Here is a 19,822-nt window from a genome sequence, read left to right as displayed (position 1 = left end):
CCCCTTTGGAAAAGCCTTGTCCTGAACCCCTGGTCTGGACCCCTTGGGAAAAGCCTTGGCCTGAACCCTTGGCCTGAATCCTTGGCCTGAACCCCTTTGGAAAAACCTTGACCAGAACCCCTGGCTTGAACCCCTTTGGAAAGGCCTTGGCCTGAAGCCCTTTGGAAAAGCCTTTGTCGAAATCCCTTGGGCTGAATCCCTTTGTAAAATCCTTGGTCTGAACCCTGGGCCGGAATCCCTTGGGAAAAGCCTTGGCCTGAATCCTTGGCCTGAACTCTTGGCCTGAACCCCTTTGGAAAAGCCTTGGCCTGAATCCTTGGCCTGAACTCTTGGCCTGAACCCCTTTGGAAAAGCCTTGGCCTGAACCCTTGGCCTGAATGCCTGGCCTGAACCCCTTTGGAAAAGCCTTGGCCTGAACCCCTTTGGAAAGGTTTTGCTCTGAACCCTTGGCCTGAATCCTTGACCTGAACCCCTTTGGAAAAGCCTTGGCCTGAACCCTGGCCCTTAATCCTTGGTCTGAACCCCTTTGGAAAAGCCTTGTCCTGAACCCCTTTGGAAAAGCCTTGGCCTGAACCCTTGGCCTGAACCCGTTTGGAAAGGTTTTGATCTGAACCCATTAGGAAAAGTCTTGTCCCGAACTGTTGGCTTAAATCCCTTCAGAAAAGCCTTGGCCTGAATCCTTGGCCTGAACCCCTTTGGAAAAGCCTTGGCCTGAACCCCTTGGCCTGAATCCCTTTGGAAAAGCCTTGGCCTGAACCCTTGGCCTGAAACCCTTGGGAAAAGCCTTGGCCCGGAATCCTTGGCCTGAACCCTTGGCCTGAACCCCTTTGGAAAAACTTTGCTCGGAACCCTTGACCTGAACCCCTTCGGAAAAGCCTTGGCCTGAACCCTTGGTCTGGACTTCTTGGGAAAAGCCTTGGCCCGAAGTTTTTGCCTGAACCCCTTTGAAAAGCCGTGGCCTGAACCCCTGGTCTAGATCCCTTGGGAAATCCTTGGTCTTAATCCTTGGCCTGAATCCCTTTGGAAAAGCCTTGGCCTGAACCCCTGGTCTGAACCCCGTTGGAAAAGCCTTGGCCTGAACCCTGGGCCTGAACTGTTGGCCTGAACCCCTTTGGAAAAGCCTTGGCCTGAATCCTTGGCCTGAATCCCTTCAGAAAAGCCTTGGCCTGAACCCTGGGCCTGAACCCTTGGCCTGAACCCCTTTGGAAAAGCCTTGGCCTGAATGCCTGGTCTGAACCCCTTGGGAAAATCTTTGGCCTGAACCCCTGGTCTGAATCCTTGACCTGAATCCCTTTGGAAAAGCCTTGAGCTGAGTCCTGGGCCTGAATCCCTAGCATGATTCCCTTTGGAAAAGCCTTGGCCCGAAGTTTTGGCCTGAACCCCTTTGGAAAAACGTGTCCTGAACCCCTTTGGAAAAGTCTTGGCCTGAACTCCTGGCCTGAACCCCTTTGGAAAAGCCTTGACCTAAACCTGTCGGCCTGAATCCCTTTGGAAAAGCCTTGGCCTGAACCTGTCGGTCCGAATCCCTTCGGAAAAGCCTTGGCCTGAACTCCTGGCCTGAACCCCTTTGGAAAAGCCTTGGCCTGAACCCCTGGTCTGGACCCCTTGGGAAAAGCCTTGGCCTGAACCCTTGGCCTGAATCCTTGGCCTGAACCCCTTTGGAAAAGCCTTGGCCTGAACACTTGGCCTGAAACCCATTTGGAAAAGCCGTGGCCTGAACCCCTGTTCTGAACCCCTTTGGAAAAGCCTTGGCCTAAACCCCTTGGCCTGAATCCCTTTGGAAAAGCCTTGACCTAAACCTGTCGGCCTGAACCCCTTTGGAAAAGCCTTGGTCTAAACCCCTGGCCTGAACCCCTTTGGAAAGGCCTTGGCCTGAAGCCCTTTGGAAAAGCCTTTGTCGAAATCCCTTGGGCTGAATCCCTTTGTAAAATCCTTGGTCTGAACCCTGGGCCTGAACCCCTTGGGAAAAGCCTTGGCCTGAATCCTTGGCCTGAACTCTTGGCCTGAACCCTTGGCCTGAACCCCTTGGGAAAAGCCTTGGCCTGAACCCTTGGCCTGAATGCCTGGCCTGAACCCCTTTGGGAAAGCCTTGGCCTGAACCCCTTTGGAAAGGTTTTGCTCTGAATCCTTGGCCTGAATCCTTGACCTGAACCCCTTTGGAAAAGCCTTGGCCTGAACCCAGGGCCTGAACCCAGGGTCTGAACCCCTTGGGAAAAGCCTTGGCCTGAATCCTTGGCCTGAATCCCTAGCATGATTCCCTTTGGAAAAGCCTTGGCCTGAACCCCTTTGGAAAGGTTTTGCTCTGAACCCTTGGCCTGAATCCTTGGCCTGAACCCCTTTGGAAAAGCCTTGGCCTGAACCCTGGCCCTTAATCCTTGGTCTGAACCCCTTTGGAAAAGCCTTGGCCTGAACCCCTTTGGAAAAGCCTTGGCCTGAACCCTTGGTCTGATCCCGTTTGGAAAGGTTTTGATCTGAACTCATTAGGAAAAGTCTTGTCCCGAACTGTTGGCTTAAATCCCTTCAGAATAGCCTTGGCCTGAACAATTGGCCTGAAACCCATTTGGAAAAGCCATGGCCTGAACCCTGGGCCTGAAACCCTTGGGAAAAGCCTTGGCCCAGAATCCTTGGCCTGAACCCTTGGCCTGAACCCCTTTGGAAAAACTTTGCTCGGAACCCTTGACCTGAACCCCTTCGGAAAAGCCTTGGCCTGAACCCTTGGTCTGGACTTCTTGGGAAAAGCCTTGGTCTGAACCCTTGGCCTGAACCCCTTTGGAAAAGCCTTGGCCTGAACCCCTGGTCTAGATCCCTTGGGAAATCCTTGGCCTTAATCCTTGGCCTGAATCCCTTTGGAAAAGCCTTGGCCTGAACCCCAGGTCTGAACCCTGTTGGAAAAGCCTTAGCCTGAACCCTGGGCCTGAACTCTTGGCCTGAACCCCTTTGGAAAAGCCTTGGCCTGAATCCTTGGCCTGAATCCCTTCAGAAAAGCCTTGGCCTGAACCCTGGGCCTGAACCCTTGGCCTGAACCCCTTTGGACAAGCCTTGGCCTGAATGCCTGGTCTGAACCCCTTGGGAAAATCTTTGGCCTGAACCCCTGGTCTGAATCCTTGACCTGAATCCCTTTGGAAAAGCCTTGAGCTGAGTCCTGGGCCTGAATCCCTAGCATGATTCCCTTTGGAAAAGCCTTGGCCCGAAGTTTTGGCCTGAACCCCTTTGGAAAAACCTGTCCTGAATCCCTTTGGAAAAGCCTTGACCTAAACCTGTCGGCCTGAATCCCTTCGGAAAAGCCTTGGCCTGAACTCCTGGCCTGAACCCCTTTGGAAAAGCCTTGGCCTGAACCCCTGGTCTGGACCCCTTGGGAAAAGCCTTGGCCTGAATCCTTGGCCTGATTCCTTGTCCTGAACCCCTTTGGAAAAGCCTTGGCCTGAACCCTGGGCCTGAATCCCTTCGGAATAGCCTTGACCTGAATCCTTGGCCTGAACCCAGGGCCTGAACCCCTTTGGAAAAGCCTTTGCCTGAACCCCTTTGGAAAGGATTTGCTCTGAACCCTTGGCCTGAATCCTTGACCTGAACCCCTTTGGAAAAGCCTTGGCCTGAACCCCTTTGGAAAAGCCTTGGCCTGAACCCTTGGTCTGAACCCGTTTGGAAAGGTTTTGATCTGAACCCATTAGGAAAAGTCTTGTCCCGAACTGTTGGCTTAAATCCCTTCAGAATAGCCTTGGCCTGAATCCTTGGCCTGAACCCCTTTGGAAAAGCCTTGGCCTGAACCCTTGGCCTGAATCCTTGGCCTGAACCCCTTTGGAAAAGCCTTGAGCTGAGTCCTGGGCCTGAATCCCTAGCATGATTCCCTTTGGAAAAGCCTTGGCCCGAAGTTTTGGCCTGAACCCCTTTGGAAAAACGTGTCCTGAACCCCTTTGGAAAAGTCTTGGCCTGAACTCCTGGCCTGAACCCCTTTGGAAAAGCCTTGACCTAAACCTGTCGGCCTGAATCCCTTTGGAAAAGCCTTGGCCTGAACCTGTCGGTCCGAATCCCTTCGGAAAAGCCTTGGCCTGAACTCCTGGCCTGAACCCCTTTGGAAAAGCCTTGGCCTGAACCCCTGGTCTGGACCCCTTGGGAAAAGCCTTGGCCTGAACCCTTGGCCTGAATCCTTGGCCTGAACCCCTTTGGAAAAGCCTTGGCCTGAACACTTGGCCTGAAACCCATTTGGAAAAGCCGTGGCCTGAACCCCTGTTCTGAACCCCTTTGGAAAAGCCTTGGCCTAAACCCCTTGGCCTGAATCCCTTTGGAAAAGCCTTGACCTAAACCTGTCGGCCTGAACCCCTTTGGAAAAGCCTTGGTCTAAACCCCTGGCCTGAACCCCTTTGGAAAGGCCTTGGCCTGAAGCCCTTTGGAAAAGCCTTTGTCGAAATCCCTTGGGCTGAATCCCTTTGTAAAATCCTTGGTCTGAACCCTGGGCCTGAACCCCTTGGGAAAAGCCTTGGCCTGAATCCTTGGCCTGAACTCTTGGCCTGAACCCTTGGCCTGAACCCCTTGGGAAAAGCCTTGGCCTGAACCCTTGGCCTGAATGCCTGGCCTGAACCCCTTTGGGAAAGCCTTGGCCTGAACCCCTTTGGAAAGGTTTTGCTCTGAATCCTTGGCCTGAATCCTTGACCTGAACCCCTTTGGAAAAGCCTTGGCCTGAACCCAGGGCCTGAACCCAGGGTCTGAACCCCTTGGGAAAAGCCTTGGCCTGAATCCTTGGCCTGAATCCCTAGCATGATTCCCTTTGGAAAAGCCTTGGCCTGAACCCCTTTGGAAAGGTTTTGCTCTGAACCCTTGGCCTGAATCCTTGGCCTGAACCCCTTTGGAAAAGCCTTGGCCTGAACCCTGGCCCTTAATCCTTGGTCTGAACCCCTTTGGAAAAGCCTTGGCCTGAACCCCTTTGGAAAAGCCTTGGCCTGAACCCTTGGTCTGATCCCGTTTGGAAAGGTTTTGATCTGAACTCATTAGGAAAAGTCTTGTCCCGAACTGTTGGCTTAAATCCCTTCAGAATAGCCTTGGCCTGAACAATTGGCCTGAAACCCATTTGGAAAAGCCATGGCCTGAACCCTGGGCCTGAAACCCTTGGGAAAAGCCTTGGCCCAGAATCCTTGGCCTGAACCCTTGGCCTGAACCCCTTTGGAAAAACTTTGCTCGGAACCCTTGACCTGAACCCCTTCGGAAAAGCCTTGGCCTGAACCCTTGGTCTGGACTTCTTGGGAAAAGCCTTGGTCTGAACCCTTGGCCTGAACCCCTTTGGAAAAGCCTTGGCCTGAACCCCTGGTCTAGATCCCTTGGGAAATCCTTGGCCTTAATCCTTGGCCTGAATCCCTTTGGAAAAGCCTTGGCCTGAACCCCAGGTCTGAACCCTGTTGGAAAAGCCTTAGCCTGAACCCTGGGCCTGAACTCTTGGCCTGAACCCCTTTGGAAAAGCCTTGGCCTGAATCCTTGGCCTGAATCCCTTCAGAAAAGCCTTGGCCTGAACCCTGGGCCTGAACCCTTGGCCTGAACCCCTTTGGACAAGCCTTGGCCTGAATGCCTGGTCTGAACCCCTTGGGAAAATCTTTGGCCTGAACCCCTGGTCTGAATCCTTGACCTGAATCCCTTTGGAAAAGCCTTGAGCTGAGTCCTGGGCCTGAATCCCTAGCATGATTCCCTTTGGAAAAGCCTTGGCCCGAAGTTTTGGCCTGAACCCCTTTGGAAAAACCTGTCCTGAATCCCTTTGGAAAAGCCTTGACCTAAACCTGTCGGCCTGAATCCCTTCGGAAAAGCCTTGGCCTGAACTCCTGGCCTGAACCCCTTTGGAAAAGCCTTGGCCTGAACCCCTGGTCTGGACCCCTTGGGAAAAGCCTTGGCCTGAATCCTTGGCCTGATTCCTTGTCCTGAACCCCTTTGGAAAAGCCTTGGCCTGAACCCTGGGCCTGAATCCCTTCGGAATAGCCTTGACCTGAATCCTTGGCCTGAACCCAGGGCCTGAACCCCTTTGGAAAAGCCTTTGCCTGAACCCCTTTGGAAAGGATTTGCTCTGAACCCTTGGCCTGAATCCTTGACCTGAACCCCTTTGGAAAAGCCTTGGCCTGAACCCCTTTGGAAAAGCCTTGGCCTGAACCCTTGGTCTGAACCCGTTTGGAAAGGTTTTGATCTGAACCCATTAGGAAAAGTCTTGTCCCGAACTGTTGGCTTAAATCCCTTCAGAATAGCCTTGGCCTGAATCCTTGGCCTGAACCCCTTTGGAAAAGCCTTGGCCTGAACCCCTGGTCTGAATCCTTGACCTGAATCCCTGTGGAAAAGCCTTGAGCTGAGTCCTGGGCCTGAATCCCTAGCATGATTCCCTTTGGAAAAGCCTTGGCCCGAAGTTTTGGCCTGAACCCCTTTGGAAAAACGTGTCCTGAACCCCTTTGGAAAAGTCTTGGCCTGAACTCCTGGCCTGAACCCCTTTGGAAAAGCCTTGACCTAAACCTGTCGGCCTGAATCCCTTTGGAAAAGCCTTGGCCTGAACCTGTCGGTCCGAATCCCTTCGGAAAAGCCTTGGCCTGAACTCCTGGCCTGAACCCCTTTGGAAAAGCCTTGACCTGAACCCCTGGTCTGGACCCCTTGGGAAAAGCCTTGGCCTGAACCCTTGGCCTGATTCCTTGTCCTGAACCCCTTTGGAAAAGCCTTGGCCTGAACACTTGGCCTGAAACCCATTTGGAAAAGCCGTGGCCTGAACCCCTGTTCTGAACCCCTTTGGAAAAGCCTTGGCCTAAACCCCTTGGCCTGAATCCCTTTGGAAAAGCCTTGACCTAAACCTGTCGGCCTGAATCCCTTCGGAAAAGCCTTGGCCTGAACTCCTGGCCTGAACCCCTTGGGAAAAGCCTTGTCCTGAACCCTTGGCCTGATTCCTTGTCCTGAACCCCTTTGGAAAAGCCTTGGTCTAAACCCCTGGCCTGAATCCCTTTGGAAAGGCCTTGGCCTGAAGCCCTTTGGAAAAGCCTTTGTCGAAATCCCTTGGGCTGAATCCCTTTGTAAAATCCTTGGTCTGAACCCTGGGCCTGAATCCCTTGGGAAAAGCCTTGGCCTGAATCCTTGGCCTGAACTCTTGGCCTGAACCCCTTTGGAAAAGCCTTGGCCTGAACCCTTGGCCTGAATGCCTGGCCTGAACCCCTTTGGGAAAGCCTTGGCCTGAACCCCTTTGGAAAGGTTTTGCTCTGAACCCTTGGCCTGAATCCTTGACCTGAACCCCTTTGGAAAAGCCTTGGCCTGAACCCTGGCCCTTAATCCTTGGTCTGAACCCCTTTGGAAAAGCCTTGGCCTGAACCCCTTTGGAAAAGCCTTGGCCTGAACCCTTGGTCTGAACCCGTTTGGAAAGGTTTTGATCTGAACCCATTAGGAAAAGTCTTGTCCCGAACTGTTGGCTTAAATCCCTTCAGAATAGCCTTGGCCTGAATCCTTGGCCTGAACCCCTTTGGAAAAGCCTTGGCCTGAACACTTGGCCTGAAACCCTTGGGAAAAGCCATGGCCTGAACCCTGGGCCTGAAACCCTTGGGAAAAGCCTTGGCCCAGAATCCTTGGCCTGAACCCTTGGCCTGAACCCCTTTGGAAAAGCCTTGGCCTGAACCCTTGGTCTGGACTTCTTGGGAAAAGCCTTGGCCTGAACCCTTGGCCTGAACCCCTTTGGAAAAGCCGTGGCCTGAACCCCTGCTCTAGATCCCTTGGGAAATCCTTGGCCTTAATCCTTGGCCTGAATCCTTGACCTGAATCCCTGTGGAATAGCCTTGAGCTGAGTCCTGGGCCTGAATCCCTAGCATGATTCCCTTTGGAAAAGCCTTGGCCCGAAGTTTTGGCCTGAACCCCTTTGGAAAAACCTGTCCTGAACCCCTTTGGAAAAGCCTTGGCCTGAACTCCTGGCCTGAACCCCTTTGGAAAAGCCTTGACCTAAACCTGTCGGCCTGAATCCCTTTGGAAAAGCCTTGACCTAAACCTGTCGGCCTGAATCCCTTCGGAAGAGCCTTGGCCTGAACTCCTGGCCTGAACCCCTTTGGAAAAGCCTTGTCCTGAACCCCTGGTCTGGACCCCTTGGGAAAAGCCTTGGCCTGAACCCTTGGCCTGAATCCTTGGCCTGAACCCCTTTGGAAAAACCTTGACCTGAACCCCTGGCTTGAACCCCTTTGGAAAGGCCTTGGCCTGAAGCCCTTTGGAAAAGCCTTTGGCGAAATCCCTTGGGCTGAATCCCTTTGTAAAATCCTTGGTCTGAACCCTGGGCCTGAATCCCTTGGGAAAAGCCTTGGCCTGAACCCAGGGCCTGAACCCAGGGCCTGAACACCTTGGGAAAAGCCTTGGCCTGAATCCTTGGCCTGAACTCTTGGCCTGAACCCCTTTGGAAAAGCCTTGGCCTGAACCCTTGGCCTTAATCCTTGGCCTGAATCCCTTTGGAAAAGCCTTGGCCTGAACCCCAGGTCTGAACCCCGTTGGAAAAGCCTTGGCCTGAAACCTGGGCCTGAACTGTTGGCCTGAACCCCTTTGGAAAAGCCTTGGCCTGAATCCTTGGCCTGAATCCCTTCAGAAAAGCCTTGGCCTGAACCCTGGGCCTGAACCCTTGGCCTGAACCCCTTTGGACAAGCCTTGGCCTGAATGCCAGGTCTGAACCCCTTGGGAAAATCTTTGGCCTGAACCCCTGGTCTGAATCCTTGACCTGAATCCCTTTGGAAAAGCCTTGAGCTGAGTCCTGGGCCTGAATCCCTAGCATGATTCCCTTTGGAAAAGCCTTGGCCCGAAGTTTTGGCCTGAACCCCTTTGGAAAAACCTGTCCTGAACCCCTTTGGAAAAGCCTTGGCCTGAACTCCTGGCCTGAACCCCTTTGGAAAAGCCTTGACCTAAACCTGTCAGCCTGAATCCCTTTGGAAAAGCCTTGACCTAAACCTGTCGGCCTGAATCCCTTCGGAAAAGCCTTGGCCTGAACTCCTGTCCTGAACCCCTTTGGAAAAGCCTTGACCTGAACCCCTCGGCCTGAATCCCTTTGGAAAAGCCTTGACCTAAACCTGTCGGCCTGAATCCCTTTGGAAAAGCCTTGGCCTGAACTCCTGGCCTGAACCCCTTGGGAAAAGCCTTGTCCTGAACCCCTGGTCTGGACCCCTTGGGAAAAGCCTTGGCCTGAACCCTTGGCCTGAATCCTTGGCCTGAACCCCTTTGGAAAAACCTTGACCTGAACCCCTGGCTTGAACCCCTTTGGAAAGGCCTTGGCCTGAAGCCCTTTGGAAAAGCCTTTGTCGAAATCCCTTGGGCTGAATCCCTTTGTAAAATCCTTGGTCTGAACCCTGGGCCTGAATCCCTTGGGAAAAGCCTTGGCCTGAATCCTTGGCCTGAACCCAGGGCCTGAACCCCTTGGGAAAAGCCTTGGCCTGAATCCTTGGCCTGAACTCTTGGCCTGAACCCCTTTGAAAAAGCCTTGGCCTGAACCCTTGGCCTGAATGCCTGGCCTGAACCCCTTTGGAAAAGCCTTGGCCTGAACCCCTTTGGAAAGGTTTTGCTCTGAACCCTTGGCCTGAATCCTTGACCTGAACCCCTTTGGAAAAGCCTTGGCCTGAACCCTGGCCCTTAATCCTTGGTCTGAACCCCTTTGGAAAAGCCTTGTCCTGAACCCCTTTGGAAAAGCCTTGGCCTGAACCCTTGGCCTGAACCCGTTTGGAAAGGTTTTGATCTGAACCCATTAGGAAAAGTCTTGTCCCGAACTGTTGGCTTAAATCCCTTCAGAAAAGCCTTGGCCTGAATCCTTGGCCTGAACCCCTTTGGAAAAGCCTTGGCCTGAACCCTTGGCCTGGTCTGAACCCCGTTGGAAAAGCCTTGGCCTAAACCCCTTGGCCTGAATCCCCTTGGAAAAGCCTTGGCCTGAACCCTGGGCCTGAAACCCTTGGGAAAAGCCTTGGCCCGGAATCCTTGGCCTGAACCCTTGGCCTGAACCCCTTTGGAAAAACTTTGCTCGGAACCCTTGACCTGAACCCCTTCGGAAAAGCCTTGGCCTGAACCCTTGGTCTGGACTTCTTGGGAAAAGCCTTGGCCCGAAGTTTTTGCCTGAACCCCTTTGAAAAGCCGTGGCCTGAACCCCTGGTCTAGATCCCTTGGGAAATCCTTGGCCTTAATCCTTGGCCTGAATCCCTTTGGAAAAGCCTTGGCCTGAACCCCTGGTCTGAACCCCGTTGGAAAAGCCTTGGCCTGAACCCTGGGCCTGAACTCTTGGCCTGAACCCCTTTGGAAAAGCCTTGGCCTGAATCCTTGGCCTGAATCCCTTCAGAAAAGCCTTGGCCTGAACCCTGGGCCTGAACCCTTGGCCTGAACCCCTTTGGAAAAGCCTTGGCCTGAATGCCTGGTCTGAACCCCTTGGGAAAATCTTTGGCCTGAACCCCTGGTCTGAATCCTTGACCTGAATCCCTTTGGAAAAGCCTTCAGCTGAGTCCTGGGCCTGAATCCCTAGCATGATTCCCTTTGGAAAAGCCTTGGCCCGAAGTTTTGGCCTGAACCCCTTTGGAAAAACGTGTCCTGAACCCCTTTGGAAAAGCCTTGGCCTGAACTCCTGGCCTGAACCCCTTTGGAAAAGCCTTGACCTAAACCTGTCGGCCTGAATCCCTTTGGAAAAGCCTTGGCCTGAACCTGTCGGTCCGAATCCCTTCGGAAAAGCCTTGGCCTGAACTCCTGGCCTGAAGCCCTTTGGAAAAGCCTTGGCCTGAACCCCTGGTCTGGACCCCTTGGGAAAAGCCTTGGCCTGAACCCTTGGCCTGAATCCTTGGCCTGAACGCCTTTGGAAAAGCCTTGGCCTGAACACTTGGCCTGAAACCCATTTGGAAAAGCCGTGGCCTGAACCCCTGTTCTGAACCCCTTTGGAAAAGCCTTGGCCTAAACCCCTTGGCCTGAATCCCTTTGGAAAAGGCTTGACCTAAACCTGTCGGCCTGAACCCCTTTGGAAAAGCCTTGGTCTAAACCCCTGGCCTGAATCCCTTTGGAAAAGCCTTGGCCTGAAGCCCTTTGGAAAAGCCTTTGTCGAAATCCCTTGGGCTGAATCCCTTTGTAAAATCCTTGGTCTGAACCCTGGGCCTGAACCCCTTGGGAAAAGCCTTGGCCTGAATCCTTGGCCTGAACTCTTGGCCTGAACCCTTGGCCTGAACCCCTTTGGAAAAGCCTTTGTCGAAATCCCTTGGGCTGAATCCCTTTGTAAAATCCTTGGTCTGAACCCTGGGCCTGAACCCCTTGGGAAAAGCCTTGGCCTGAATCCTTGGTCTGAACTCTTGGCCTGAACCCTTGGCCTGAACCCCTTTGGAAAAGCCTTGGCCTGAACCCTTGGCCTGAATGCCTGGCCTGAACCCCTTTGGGAAAGCCTTGGCCTGAACCCCTTTGGAAAGGTTTTGCTCTGAATCCTTGGCCTGAATCCTTGACCTGAACCCCTTTGGAAAAGCCTTGGCCTGAACCCAGGGCCTGAACCCAGGGTCTGAACCCCTTGGGAAAAGCCTTGGCCTGAATCCTTGGCCTGAATCCCTAGCATGATTCCCTTTGGAAAAGCCTTGGCCTGAACCCCTTTGGAAAGGTTTTGCTCTGAACCCTTGGCCTGAATCCTTGACCTGAACCCCTTTGGAAAAGCCTTGGCCTGAACCCTGGCCCTTAATCCTTGGTCTGAACCCCTTTGGAAAAGCCTTGGCCTGAACCCCTTTGGAAAAGCCTTGGCCTGAACCCTTGGTCTGAACCCGTTTGGAAAGGTTTTGATCTGAACCCATTAGGAAAAGTCTTGTCCCGAACTGTTGGCTTAAATCCCTTCAGAATAGCCTTGGCCTGAACACTTGGCCTGAAACCCATTTGGAAAAGCCATGGCCTGAACCCTGGGCCTGAAACCCTTGGGAAAAGCCTTGGCCCAGAATCCTTGGCCTGAACCCTTGGCCTGAACCCCTTTGGAAAAACTTTGCTCGGAACCCTTGACCTGAACCCCTTCGGAAAAGCCTTGGCCTGAACCCTTGGTCTGGACTTCTTGGGAAAAGCCTTGGTCTGAACCCTTGGCCTGAACCCCTTTGGAAAAGCCGTGGCCTGAACCCCTGGTCTAGATCCCTTGGGAAATCCTTGGCCTTAATCCTTGGCCTGAATCTCTTTGGAAAAGCCTTGGCCTGAACCCCAGGTCTGAACCCCGTTGGAAAAGCCTTAGCCTGAACCCTGGGCCTGAACTCTTGGCCTGAACCCCTTTGGAAAAGCCTTGGCCTGAATCCTTGGCCTGAATCCCTTCAGAAAAGCCTTGGCCTGAACCCTGGGCCTGAACCCTTGGCCTGAACCCCTTTGGACAAGCCTTGGCCTGAATGCCTGGTCTGAACCCCTTGGGAAAATCTTTGGCCTGAACCCCTGGTCTGAATCCTTGACCTGAATCCCTTTGGAAAAGCCTTGAGCTGAGTCCTGGGCCTGAATCCCTAGCATGATTCCCTTTGGAAAAGCCTTGGCCCGAAGTTTTGGCCTGAACCCCTTTGGAAAAACCTGTCCTGAATCCCTTTGGAAAAGCCTTGACCTAAACCTGTCGGCCTGAATCCCTTCGGAAAAGCCTTGGCCTGAACTCCTGGCCTGAACCCCTTTGGAAAAGCCTTGGCCTGAACCCCTGGTCTGGACCCCTTGGGAAAAGCCTTGTCCTGAATCCTTGGCCTGATTCCTTGTCCTGAACCCCTTTGGAAAAGCCTTGGCCTGAACCCTGGGCCTGAATCCCTTCGGAATAGCCTTGACCTGAATCCTTGGCCTGAATGCCTGGCCTGAACCCCTTTGGAAAAGCCTTTGCCTGAACCCCTTTGGAAAGGATTTGCTCTGAACCCTTGGCCTGAATCCTTGACCTGAACCCCTTTGGAAAAGCCTTGGCCTGAACCCCTTTGGAAAAGCCTTGGCCTGAACCCTTGGTCTGAACCCGTTTGGAAAGGTTTTGATCTGAACCCATTAGGAAAAGTCTTGTCCCGAACTGTTGGCTTAAATCCCTTCAGAATAGCCTTGGCCTGAATCCTTGGCCTGAACCCCTTTGGAAAAGCCTTGGCCTGAACACTTGGCCTGAAACCCATTTGGAAAAGCCTTGGCCTGAACCCTGGGCCTGAAACCCTTGGGAAAAGCCTTGGCCCAGAATCCTTGGCCTGAACCCTTGGCCTGAACCCCTTTGGAAAAACTTTGCTCGGAACCCTTGACCTGAACCCCTTTGGAAAAGCCTTGGCCTGAACCCTTGGTCTGGACTTCTTGGGAAAAGCCTTGGTCTGAACCCTTGGCCTGAACCCCTTTGGAAAAGCCGTGGCCTGAACCCCTGCTCTAGATCCCTTGGGAAATCCTTGGCCTTAATCCTTGGCCTGAATCCTTGACCTGAATCCCTGTGGAATAGCCTTGAGCTGAGTCCTGGGCCTGAATCCCTAGCATGATTCCCTTTGGAAAAGCCTTGGCCCGAAGTTTTGGCCTGAACCCCTTTGAAAAAACCTGTCCTGAACCCCTTTGGAAAAGCCTTGGCCTGAACTCCTGGCCTGAACCCCTTGGGAAAAGCCTTGACCTAAACCTGTCGGCCTGAATCCCTTTGGAAAAGCCTTGACCTAAACCTGTCGGCCTGAATCCCTTCGGAAGAGCCTTGGCCTGAACTCCTGGCCTGAACCCCTTTGGAAAAGCCTTGTCCTGAACCCCTGGTCTGGACCCCTTGGGAAAAGCCTTGGCCTGAAACCTTGGCCTGAATCCTTGGCCTGAACCCCTTTGGAAAAACCTTGACCTGAACCCCTGGCTTGAACCCCTTTGGAAAGGCCTTGGCCTGAAGCCCTTTGGAAAAGCCTTTGTCGAAATCCCTTGGGCTGAATCCCTTTGTAAAATCCTTGGTCTGAACCCAGGGCCTGAACCCAGGGCCTGAACCCCTTGGGAAAAGCCTTGGCCTGAATCCTTGGCCTGAACTCTTGGTCTGAACCCCTTTGGAAAAGCCTTGGCCTGAACCCTTGGCCTGAATGCCTGGCCTGAACCCCTTTGGAAAAGCCTTGGTCTGAACCCTTGGCCTGAATGCCTGGCCTGAACCCCTTTGGAAAAGCCTTGGTCTGAACCCGTTTGGAAAGGTTTTGATCTGAACCCATTAGGAAAAGTCTTGTCCCGAACTGTTGGCTTAAATCCCTTCAGAATAGCCTTGGCCTGAATCCTTGGCCTGAACGCCTTTGGAGAAACCTTGGCCTGAACACTTGGCCTGAAACCCATTTGGAAAAGCCGTGGCCTGAACCCCTGGTCTGAACCCCTTTGGAAAAGCCTTGGCCTAAACCCCTTGGCCTGAATCCCTTGGGAAAAGCCTTGGCCTGAACCCTGGGCCTGAAACCCTTGGGAAAAGCCTTGGCCCAGAATCCTTGGCCTGAACCCTTGGCCTGAATCCCTTTGGAAAAGCCTTGGCCTGAACTCCTGGCCTGAACCCCTTTGGAAAAGCCTTGACCTGAACCCCTGGTCTGGACCCCTTTGGAAAAGCCTTGGCCTGAACCCTTGGCCTGATTCCTTGGCCTGAACCCCTTTGGAAAAACCTTGACCTGAACCCCTGGCTTGAACCCCTTTGGAAAGGCCTTGGCCTGAAGCCCTTTGGAAAAGCCTTTGGCGAAATCCCTTGGGCTGAATCCCTTTGTAAAATCCTTGGTCTGAACCCTGGGCCTGAACCCCTTGGGAGAAGCCTTGGCCTGAACCCAGGGCCTGAACCCAGGGCCTGAACCCCTTGGGAAAAGCCTTGGCCTGAATCCTTGGCCTGAACTCTTGGCCTGAACCCCTTTGGAAAAGCCTTGGCCTGAACCCTTGGCCTGAATGCCTGGCCTGAACCCCTTTGGAAAAGCCTTGGTCTGAACCCGTTTGGAAAGGTTTTGATCTGAACCCATTAGGAAAAGTCTTGTCCCGAACTGTTGGCTTAAATCCCATCAGAATAGCCTTGGCCTGAATCCTTGGCCTGAACCCCTTTGGAGAAACCTTGGCCTGAACACTTGGCCTGAAACCCATTTGGAAAAGCCGTGGCCTGAACCCCTGGTCTGAACCGCTTTGGAAAAGCCTTGGCCTAAACCCCTTGGCCTGAATCCCTTTGGAAAAGCCTTGGCCTGAACCCTGGGCCTGAAACCCTTGGGAAAAGCCTTGGCCCGGAATCCTTGGCCTGAACCCTTGGCCTGAACCCCTTTGGAAAAGCCTTCGCCTGAATGCCTGGTCTGAACCCCTTGGGAAAATCTTTGGCCTGAACCCCTCGTCTGAATCCTTGACCGGAATCCCTTTGGAAAGGACTTGGCCTGAAGCCCTTTGGAAAAGCCTTTGTCGAAATCCCTTGGGCTGAATCCCTTTGTAAAATCCTTGGTCTGAACCCTGGGCCTGAATCCCTTGGGAAAAGCCTTGGCCTGAACCCAGGGCCTGAACCCAGGGCCTGAACCCCTTGGGAAAAGCCTTGGCCTGAATCCTTGGCCTGAACTCTTGGCCTGAACCCCTTTGGAAAAGCCTTGGCCTGAACCCTTGGCCTTAATCCTTGGCCTGAATCCCTTTGGAAAAGCCTTGGCCTGAACCCCAGGTCTGAACTCCGTTGGAAAAGCCTTGGCCTGAACCCTGGGCCTGAACTGTTGGCCTGAACCCCTTTGGAAAAGCCTTGGCCTGAATCCTTGGCCTGAATCCCTTCAGAAAAGCCTTGGCCTGAACCCTGGGCCTGAACCCTGGGCCTGAACCCCTTTGGAAAAGCCTTGGCCTGAATGCCTGGTGTGAACCCCTTGGGAAAATCTTTGGCCTGAACCCCTGGTCTGAATCCTTGACCTGAATCCCTTTGGAAAAGCCTTGAGCTGAGTCCTGGGCCTGAATCCCTAGCATGATTCCCTTTGGAAAAGCCTTGGCCCGAAGTTTTGGCCTGAACCCCTTTGGAAAAACCTGTCCTGAACCCCTTTGGAAAAGCCTTGGCCTGAACTCCTGGCCTGAACCCCTTTGGAAAAGCCTTGACCTAAACCTGTCGGCCTGAATCCCTTTGGAAAAGCCTTGACCTAAACTTGTCGGCCTGAATCCCTTCGGAAAAGCCTTGGCCTGAACTCCTGTCCTGAACCCCTTTGGAAAAGCCTTGACCTGAACCCCTCGGCCTGAATCCCTTTGGAAAAGCCTTGACCTAAACCTGTCGGCCTGAATCCCTTTGGAAAAGCCTTGGCCTGAACTCCTGGCCTGAACCCCTTTGGAAAAGCCTTGTCCTGAACCCCTGGTCTGGACCCCTTGGGAAAAGCCTTGGCCTGAACCCTTGGCCTGATTCCTTGGCCTGAACCCCTTTGGAAAAACCTTGACCTGAACCCCTGGCTTGAACCCCTTTGGAAAGGCCTTGGCCTGAAGCCCTTTGGAAAAGCCTTTGTCGAAATCCCTTGGGCTGAATCCCTTTGTAAAATCCTTGGTCTGAACCCTGGGCCTGAATCCCTTGGGAAAAGCCTTGGCCTGAACCCAGGGCCTGAACCCAGGGCCTGAATCCCTTGGGAAAAGCCTTGGCCTGAATCCTTGGCCTGAACTCTTGGCCTGAACCCCTTTGGAAAAGTCTTGGCCTGAACCCTTGGCCTGAATCCCTAGCATGATTCCCTTTGGAAAAGCCGTGGCCTGAACCCCTGGTCTAGATCCCTTGGGAAATCCTTGGCCTTAATCCTTGGCCTGAATCCCTTTGGAAAAGCCTTGGCCTGAACCCCTGGTCTGAATCCCTTTGGAAAAGCCTTGGCCTGAACCCTGGGCCTGAACTGTTGGCCTGAACCCCTTTGGAAAAGCCTTGGCCTGAATCCTTGGCCTGAATCCCTTCAGAAAAGCCTTGGCCTGAACCCTGGGCCTGAACCCTTGGCCTGAACCCCTTTGGAAAAGCCTTGGCCTGAATGCCTGGTCTGAACCCCTTGGGAAAATCTTTGGCCTGAACCCCTGGTCTGAATCCTTGACCTGAATCCCTTTGGAAAAGCCTTGAGCTGAGTCCTGGGCCGGAATCCCTAGCATGATTCCCTTTGGAAAAGCCTTGGCCCGAAGTTTTGGCCTGAACCCCTTTGGAAAAACCTGTCCTGAACCCCTTTGGAAAAGCCTTGGCCTAAACCTGTCGGCCTGAATCCCTTTGGAAAAGCCTTGGCCTGAACTCCTGGCCTGAACCCCTTTGGAAAAGACTTGACCTGAACCCCTCGGCCTGAATCCCCTTGGAAAAGCCTTGACCTAAACCTGTCGGCCTGAATCCCTTCGGAAGAGCCTTGGCCTGAACCCCTGGTCTGGACCCCTTGGGAAAAGCCTTGGCCTGAACCCTTGGCCTGAATCCTTGGCCTGAACCCCTTTGGAAAAACCTTGACCTGAACCCCTGGCTTGAACCCCTTTGGAAAGGCCTTGGCCTGAAGCCCTTTGGAAAAGCCTTTGTCGAAATCCCTTGGGCTGAATCCCTTTGTAAAATCCTTGGTCTGAACCCTGGGCCTGAATCCCTTGGGAAAAGCCTTGGCCTGAACCCAGGGCCTGAACCCAGGGCCTGAACCCCTTGGGAAAAGCCTTGGGCTGAATCCTTGGCCTGAACTCTTGGCCTGAACCCCTTTGGAAAAGCCTTCGCCTGAAGCACTTTGGAAAAGCCTTTGGCGAAATCCCTTGGGCTGAATCCCTTTGTAAAATCCTTGGTCTGAACCCAGGGCCTGAACCCAGGGCCTGAACCCCTTTGGACAAGCCTTGGCCTGAATCCTTGGCCTGAATCCCTTTGGAAAAGCCTTGGCCTGAACCCTTGGCCTGAACTCTTGGCCTGAAACCCTTTGGAAAAGCCTTGGCCTGAACCCCTTTGGAAAGGTTTTGCTCTGAACCCTTGGCCTGAATCCTTGACCTGAACACCTTTGGAAAAGCCTTGGCCTGAACCCTGGCCCTTAATCCTTGGTCTGAACCCCTTTGGAAAAGCCTTGGCCTGAACCCCTTTGGAAAAGCCTTGGCCTGAACCCTTGGTCTGAACCCGTTTGGAAAGGTTTTGATCTGAACCCATTAGGAAAAGTCTTGTCCCGAACTGTTGGCTTAAATCCCTTCAGAATAGCCTTGGCCTGAATCCTTGGCCTGAACCCCTTTGGAAAAGCCTTGGCCTGAACACTTGGCCTGAAACCCATTTGGAAAAGCCGTGGCCTGAACCCCTGGTCTGAACCCCGTTGGAAAAGCCTTTGCCTAAACCCCTTGGCCTGAATCCCTTTGGAAAAGCCTTGGCCTGAACCCTGGGCCTGAAACCCTTGGGAAAAGCCTTGACCCGGAATCCTTGGCCTGAACCCTTGGCCTGAACCCCTTTGGAAAAGCCTTGGCCTGAACCCTTGGTCTGGACCTCTTGGGAAAAGCCTTGGCCTGAACCCTTGGTCTAGACCTCTTGGTAAAAGCCTTGGCCTGAACCCTTGGCCTGAACCCCTTTGGAAAAGCCGTGGCCTGAAGCCCTGGTCTAGATCCCTTGGGAAATCCTTGGCCTTAATCCTTGGCCTGAATCCCTTTGGAAAAGCCTTGGCCTGAATCCTTGGCCTGAATCCCTTTGGAAAAGCCTTGGCCTGAACCCTGGGCCTGAACTGTTGCCCTGAACCCCTTTGGAAAAGCCTTGGCCCGAAGTTTTGGCCTGAACCCCTTTGGAAAAACCTGTCCTGAACCCCTTTGGAAAAGCCTTGGCCTGAACTCCTGGCCTGAACCCCTTTGGAAAAGCCTTGGTCTGAAGCCCTCGGCCTGAATCCCTATGGAAAAGCCTTGACCTAAACCTGTTGGCCTGAATCCCTTCGGGAAAACCTTGGCCTGAACGCCTGGCCTGAAGCCCTTTGGAAAAGCCTTGGTCTGAAGCCCTGGCCTGATCTCTTGGCCTGAACCCCTTCGGAAAAACTTTGACCTGAACCCTTGGCCTGAACCCCTGGTCTGGACCCCTTGGGAAAAGCCTTGGCCTGAACCCTTGGCCTGAACCCTTGGCCTGAACCCCTTTGGAAAAGCCTTGGTCTAAACCCCTGGCCTGAACCCCTTTGGAAAAGCCTTGGCCCGAAATCCTGACCTAAACTCCTTTGGAAAAGCCTTGTCTTGAAGCCCTGGCCTGGACCTCTTGGGAAAAGCCTTGGCCTGAACCATTGGCCTGAATCCTTGGCCTGAATCCCTTTGGAAAAGCCTTGAGCTGATTCCTGGGCCTGAATCCCTGGCATGATTCCCTTTGGAAAAGCCTTGGCCCAAAGTTTTGGCCTGAACCCCTTTGGAAAAACCTGTCCTGAACCCCTTTGGAAAAGCCTTGACCTAAACCTGTCGGCCTGAATCCCTTCGGGAAAGCCTTGGCCTGAAATCCTGGCCTGAAGCCTTTTGGAAAAGCCTTGGCCTGAACCCCTGGTCTGGACCTCTTGGGAAAAGCCTTGTCCTGAACCCTTGGCCTGCATCCCTTTGGAAAAGCCTTGGCCTGAACCCTTGGCCTGAATCCTTGGCCTGAACCCCTTTGGAAAAGCCTTTGCCTGAACCCCTTTGGAAAAGCCTTTGTCGAAATCCCTTGGGCTGAATCCCTTTGTAAAATCCTTGGTCTGAACCCTGGGCCTGAACCCCTTGGGAAAAGCCTTGGCCTGAACCCTTGGCCTGAACCCTTGGCCTGAACCCCTTTGGAAAAGCCTTGGTCTAAACCCCTGGCCTGAACCCCTTTGGAAAAGCCTTGGCCCGAAATCCTGACCTAAACTCCTTTGGAAAAGCCTTGTCTTGAAGCCCTGGCCTGGACCTCTTGGGAAAAGCCTTGGCCTGAACCATTGGCCTGAATCCTTGGCCTGAATCCCTTTGGAAAAGCCTTGAGATGATTCCTGGGCCTGAATCCCTGGCATGATTCCCTTTGGAAAAGCCTTGGCCCGAAGTTTTGGCCTGAACCCCTTTGGAAAAACCT

The sequence above is a fragment of the Struthio camelus genome, chromosome W (genome assembly GCF_040807025.1).
Source record: "Struthio camelus isolate bStrCam1 chromosome W, bStrCam1.hap1, whole genome shotgun sequence".
Classification (NCBI taxonomy): Eukaryota; Metazoa; Chordata; class Aves; order Struthioniformes; family Struthionidae; genus Struthio; species Struthio camelus.
This window is presented reverse-complemented; position numbering follows the sequence as displayed.